Source organism: Amblyomma mixtum, chromosome 4, assembly GCF_055824585.1.
Source record: "Amblyomma mixtum isolate Tamu chromosome 4, ASM5582458v1, whole genome shotgun sequence".
Lineage (NCBI taxonomy): Eukaryota > Metazoa > Arthropoda > Arachnida > Ixodida > Ixodidae > Amblyomma > Amblyomma mixtum.
The window spans coordinates 21,122,284-21,129,248 of NC_143015.1; the positions used below are offsets into that span (position 1 = coordinate 21,122,284).

At 49.8% G+C, this 6,965-nt stretch overlaps 1 protein-coding gene across 1 annotated transcript in view; it reads left to right on the forward strand.

The window, feature by feature from the left end:
* The first annotated feature begins 954 nt into the window (after positions 1-954).
* LOC149345833 (uncharacterized) overlaps positions 955-6,965 on the forward strand; it is a 72,796-nt gene continuing 66,785 nt past the window's right edge. The window contains exon 1 of the mRNA XM_089585302.1: positions 955-1,066. The gene's annotated coding sequence lies outside the window, so the exon portion shown is untranslated. The remainder of the gene's footprint in view (positions 1,067-6,965) is intronic.

Consider the following 6,965-nt stretch of genomic DNA (forward strand, 5'->3'; position numbering starts at 1 on the left):
ATCGCTGCACGTAGAGCAAGGAAGGACAGACCTTGAATCACTGCGCTGCGGTCAGTCTATAGCCGCCGCATCTCGCACCACTCTGCGGAGTTCGTGTGCACTCATTCGCACATGAACGGTGGCAAACATGGATCGAGTGCCGTGAGCCATTGCGCGCCGAGCCAACAAGATTCCACCCGTCAGAAGGAAATAGCCTTCTTCGACAGTGCCGAAAATGCAGTGAGGCTGCGCGAAGAACAGTTGGTGCAAAGCTCCGCGCCACCTCTGGCATTGTGCATGGAGCTAACGGAACGCACAACACCCTGGAAAGGAAGGGTGGATTGAATTTTTCAATAAACCAGCAGAATAGAGCTTGACGCAAAATAAACGCCGCCAGAGCCCAGCCTCACTGCTGCCAGCACGAAGAACACGCTGCTCCTCACAAAATGCGCCCCGTGCGGGTGTTTCATGCGCTCCCGTTCCTTTCGGCGGAGACACGGTCAAGCGCCTCGGAGCCAGCCTCCTTTTGCGAAGACAGAGAAAGGAGGAGGAGGAGGGGGCGTGTCTCGCGGGCGCGGTGACCCAAATTCGGGGGTTCTCCCTCGCGTCGGGGGCACTCGTCTATAAAGCGCCGGCCGACCCCAGCAGACCGCGGAGAAAGACCCGGCTGCGCTCACGCGAAAGCAGCCATCCCGCACTCGCTGCCGTTGCCCAGGCCGAGCCCGCCAGCTATGGTCCTGCCCACTGCGGAAGAGTAGAACTGCTTGCAGGCAGACTTACGAAACCTCGTCTTGGTAGAAAGAACTCTGTCCAGCTGGGATCTCAACAAGTACTTTCGGAGCGCACTGAAGAGCTGCTCGCCCATTTTTGTTCCCCGTGGATGTCGGCGATCATGGACGAGTGAGAGAACGGACTTTTCCTTGATAGCGACCTCCCTTCGCTGAAGCCGTCAACAGTGGTGCTCAGTTTCCTGGACGCCAAAGTAGTCTGCGGCTGTTCCTAACTCCACTCAGGCTCCCAGAAGAAGAGACTCGCTTCGACCTCGCTCTTGTGCCGGGAGAACCTCTGGAATAACACACTTCAAGCGGTGAGTGCAAATGTGCTGTACTCTTGCGCTGCGATAGTGGAAAACAGGAAGCCGACACTTAAGAAACGAAGCGTAGCGAGCGGCAGCAGCTTTCAAATGCATTTCTCGGCAAGTGCCTGTTCATATCCATCCAGTTGCGACTAAAATGCGTAATGTACTTCCGCGAAGGACATGATTTGTAATTTTTGCATTAACCTTCTAATGACTTGTTGTTCTAATTCTCGCTATTACTTAGTACACTGGAACTACACTGGAACTAACGCATCTGAACCTGAATCGAAGCATGAAAGCGGCATCTTAATGACACTCTCCACATCTCCAGGTACATTTCGGTCGAAGTGGAACAGTGCATCTAAATTACTGACGCCGGGAAAACCGATCATAACTCTTGCAGTGTCAGGCTCATACCGGTCGGATGCTTCGGCAAAACGCTTTTCAGCCTCGCTACAATTGAGCGGAAACAGTGTTCCACAAGTCTGAGACCTCGAGACAAGCGGCCTCGCAAGGAGCAGAGCCATATCCCATGAACTCACATCCATTTAAAATGTCAGACAAAATTTATGAATTCCCTGTACTTCATCATAATAATTGCTCCTTGATCGGAAAAATGTACAGACCCTTAGATTCCTTCAGAAAAAAAATGAACTACGGTATGATTTCATCTCAACTGTATATCTGAGCGCCTAATTTCCGCAAAGGCGTGTGCTAACACGCAGGCACATGCAGGAATTCAAACGCAAATTTCAATGCGTCTCTATCATCTGTGATGCAGCATTATGACCGCATAAAATTTAGGCTCTCTTTTGTTAGGGGTAGCTTTTGCACGAATTTATTTTTTCGCAGGCCTCTTGCATCTCTGGGAGCTTATAGTTTTGCCTTGCTCTGATAAATATGTTGGAGAAGAGCGTTACTTGAACTATGCTAAGAGTTCAAGAAGGTATGCCTGCAGAAATTGAAATTATTTGCATTTTTGCGCTCGGTATATTATGTGCAACGCCGGGCGTTAATAGCTTGAGCTTTGCAGCCTATGCGAGGCGAAGGCGCTAAACTGACCCCACTCTGGGTGCGGTGACTGGAGGGCCAGAACTGCCCCCTCGGCTCCTCCCATCATCATCATCAGCCTGACTACGCCCACTGCAGGGCAAAGGCCTCTCTCATGTCTCTCTCCAACTAACCCTGTCCCTGCGCCAGCCTCGGCCAACATATTCCCGTAAATTTATTAATCTCATCCGTGTTTTTCAAGGAGGGACACCAAATAGCCGACCCCAAGCTTCCGTTAGGGCAGCCACCTGCACGTGCTGTGAGATAACGGAGGCAGAAGTCTACCTGCACCGTTCATGGGCAGAGTCTTCGCGGCGAGAGCCCGGCGGTTCAGAAGAAGTCTCCGCTCGTGAGAAGCTGCACAGTGTTGGCTGCTGCAGCCCCAGCCATGAAATTATGCACAGGGCTGGATCAGGTAGCGGGATATCTCTCTGGGAATCACGGAGGCGCTTCCGAAACGCCACTGATGCGCGGAACGACTTCCGCGTGCGGCGGCTGAGGAGGAAAAAGGACGCGGGGGCGCACAATGACATGCGGCGCCCCTTTCAGCGCACGCATCGTGGAAGGCAGCACGATGTCGCAGAGCATGCGTCACGCATGACGCAACAGCCCCTCTTTCTAACGCTGCACACAGACTTCCTCCTCGGGAGGCAGCCGGGCCTAATCCCGGAAAAAAAAATCGAAATCCCTTTCAATCGCGCCCAGACCGCCTGAAGAGAGTTGTGCCAGGACATTTTATTAAAGTTCTTCAGCAGGAAAATATGAGCAGCATTTCCCAGTGCAGCAGCTTTGGTGTGAGAGTGATTGCTTAGCGTTCTCCTTTGAACTCGTCAAAGTTCCTTGTTCCGTGATGGCTGGCTTATAAAAATGGTCTATAGGCAGTCTATAGACTTCTTATTGAATCTAATGACTTGCCATAGATATTGCTTTCTGTCTATTCATAGTCTATAGCCAGTCTATAGACAGAACTTTACTAAAAGTTTATGGTCATAAATCTATAGATTGTCTATAAACTGTCTATGGCATTTGTATTGCCTATAGATTTTTGTCTATAGAAAGTCTAGAGACTTTAGAGACAGGAGTCTATAGACACCCTATACACTGTCTAAAATTTTTTTTCAGGGAGGAAACAAACGTGCTGTTGAAAGCTTGCGGCGCCTTCAGCCGACAGCGTTCCTTCTGACCGACCTAGCGATTGCGTTCACAGGAAGCGCTTGGTTCCCGCTGAATATACTCGCACGGGCTGCCGAGTTTGCGGTTCTTTTCTCCAAGCCCATGCGACTGGCCTGGCATCAAAATGGTTTCTAACCGTCTTCCCTTTCTCTAGTTGAAAGTGGTGCCAGCTGTGGGTGTGCGTTATCGATCACTTCTTGCGATGTATGGTCGCAAGAGGAAACTGCACTGCAATGCCCAGGGGCAGCTCCCCGAAGGCTGCGCATATCGTTTTAACGGTGTCTGAGCGTCAGCTTGAAGCATAAATTGATGCAAGCGCAGAATACCTCGTCCGACTCTGGTTGACAGCGCGTCGAGTGGACGAATGACAAAGGTTTTCAGTGCCCGTCACTCTTACTGGGCTGCTAGCCGAAACGTTGGTTTCGGAAACGACAGCAATTAGCTCCACGAACAGACGTCAAATACTAAACGAGTAAGAAAATCCTCTAAGCAATATTGTTCGCGTTTCTCGAAATCACGTTCAGCGGAACATTCAATATAGCGCCGTGTCCCTGCAATTCTTTAACTGAGCTCATCGAAAACTCTACGCGCGCGGAGAGGCTGGATAACACAATCTGGCGGGCTAGTTGGTGGGAATCCATACGATTTCAGCAGCGCGAACACGGTTAGGAAAAAACAGACAGCGCTCTGTCCTGTCGCCCTTTCTGTCTGTTTTTTCCTAACCGTGTTCGCGCTGCTGAAATCGTATGGAGAGGCTGGGCTGGGCGGCCTTAGGCACCTGCTGACATCGCTTGCGCTGTGGAGAAGTGAACATGGGCTATAGTTTGGAAGAACTTCTATTTGGTCTAGATGGTTCATTGCACTCGAGAAAAGAAAAAGAGTAGCGCCGAAAAACACACACACAGCTGAAGAACGACGTAGGACAAGCTCACAACTTCATCTGACTTTAATCTTTGAAAAGCGAGCGAATGTGCAGAAACGTAGTCATGCGCAGAAAAAAAACCTCATGTGCAATCAACAGAACCGCTCAAGATATGAAATCTCAGCTTTTAAAAGGTTCACAGATATATCGCTGAAACAACTTTTTCCTCTTTTTCTTATGTGCATGGGGTGCGCTTGAGGGCGGCGTTTGTGTCTTGCAATGATTTTTTGCGCCACAATGCAACCTAACTAAACAAATCCTAATGGCGGGCCCCGCCCGGCATTCTTCGGTCACTTCGCTGCCGAAGGCGTTGCAGAAAACAGGTGTTCCTTCATTTTAATTGGTTTTTTCGATTTATACTCTGCTTGTAACATCCTGGGTACTTCCAGAGCACCCTCCGCTGCGGCGTCGATGTCTAGCAGGGCCCAACGAGTGACGCGGTGCGCTTTCCTGCCAGATGAGCGTCACTAGCGGGAGTGCAATCATTTCTGGCTTCCAGGAGCTTATCCACTGCCACCTTTATATGAAGATTTTTTCTCACAAAGAGCCAAATCCGCTCTGGCACAAACCGAGAAAAACGCGGGAGTTTTTTAACCGCCGCAACGCATTGCAAGCTGTTACGTGATACGCTTGAAATTGCTACTTATAAGGCCCATTTTATTTTGACACTTTTTAATGGCAGAAAGATATGGGCGAATTCAAAATTACAGCTGATCTTCAATTAAATTTCGTGCATGAATTTGGCTTGCTTTGAAAATAAAAATTCCTCATAAATTAATACCTCGAGCTATTTCGCAATCCTATTGAAGTTCGATATATCCAGGATCGACTATAATTCGCACAACTCAGTAAGACCACACAGTCTTTAGCAGAGCCGAGCTCTTGTTGCCAAAAGTCGGGGAACCTTCTAACCGGCGCCACTAGGTCTTACGGCCTATGACGCTCCCGCGGGAAAAGTCAGGTTTCTTCCAATAATTCACACTAGATATGTCTCACTGCATATTTACGCGGTCCAGCACCTACAATATTTCTCAGCAAACATTTCCCGAGCAGTCTTGACAGCGGCTATACTTAGGAGCTGCTCTGGGTGGCAAGAGAGAGAGGGAAAAGTGGACGGAAAGGCAGGGGGGAGGCTAACCAGGCGACGCCCAGTAGGTTACCCTACATTTGGGGAGGGGAACAAAGGGGAAAAAAGGAAAAAGAGCGGCAATGAAATGAGTTTTTCAAGTGTCCATCTACCACTATGTCAAGGGGACAGAGGGTTCGCACTAGAAACTTAAAGATTATAGACGGGAATACAACCCTGAGTCCTTTAAGAATCTCAAGAGTGCTTTCACCGCTTTCCTCTGTGAGGAAGGTTGTGTTCAAGGCCCCAGAACCTTGGGCTCTGTTAGAGGACGCCAGTCCAAGCGGTAGAGACTAGCAGTCAGGAAAGCGCGCTTCAACTGCTCGCCCGAAACGTGACTACATTCGTGGCCTACCCCTGGAGGTTGGACAGCCCGCTGGCACCACTTCGACCTCTTGCTTCAACTTCATATACCATTCGGCCTCCCCCGCGGTGATACTACGCTGTTGTGCCGCCTGTGGCTGGGAGTGACGTTCACAAACGCCTATTCCCATCTCCTCGCAATGGCAGACTCTCTGGGTGGCAAAATGCCAGCCAGGAGCAATGAACAGATCCACCAGCTGCATATACAAGAGAAGCCTAACTTCTTAGTAGCAAGGTCTATATGAATGGAAGCAGAGAGGGAGATTGCCCAAAGCCGACCTGTTCAGAGCTGGGAAAAAACAGCGCAGTAGCAAAAACACGAGGGAAGAAGGGATGCTGTGTCTCGTCCCTTCTTCCCTCGTGTTTTTGCTAGTGCGCTGTTTTTTCTTAGAATGTCGTACCAACTCGCCCACCAGTCTACGCTATTGCTGTTCAGAGCACCGGACTATAGCTCGCGTTGTACAATTATAAGGCAGAGTGTCAGTATAAAAGTACTGGCCAGGTCATCTTCGGGGCACTGCACGCATGACTAAGTGGTTTTTCAACTAAACTGCAGCCATTAGCTTGTCCATTCAGCATCAGGGCCCGTGATATTGGTGTGCAAGTAAGACTGCAATTTCAGTTCTATTAGACTACGCATAGCGCAAAGATGGGTTGCGCAGTCACATGAAAGAAGACGGGACAAGCGCGGACTAGCAACTGATTTATTCAAGGAACCGACATTTAAATTAATTCAGTGAGAGCAGGCGCACAAGGGTATCGAAAGAAGGCAATGTAACAAAAGCGGTTTGCGTCATCATACTTTCCAGGAAGTGTGCCTGTCTCTTATATGGTCTGATTGAAGTATCGCTATTCCACTCTTGTCCTCTCTGTCTGATAAAAAATTCTTCTAGAAGTTCCCGTGCTTTCTCATTTTGCTCTTGCGCACAATCTTAACTTTTTCGAGTAGTGGCATCCATTTGCTATCAAGGCCATGGTGACGCTTCTACTTGTTCTCAGTAGACCCCGCCGCGGTGGCTCGGTGGCTATGGTGCTCGGCTGCTGGCCCGAAAGATGCGGGTTCGGTCCGGGCCGCGGCGGCCGAATTTCGATGGAGGCGAAATTCTAGAGGCCCGTGTACTATGCGATGTCGGTGCACGTTAAAGAACCCCAGTTGGTCGAAATTTCCGGAGCCCTTCACTACGGCGTCCCTCATAGCCTGAGTCGCTTTGGGACGTTAAACCCCAATAAGCCAACTTGTTCTCAGTAGACCGCTCATGTTCAACGTGTGCGAA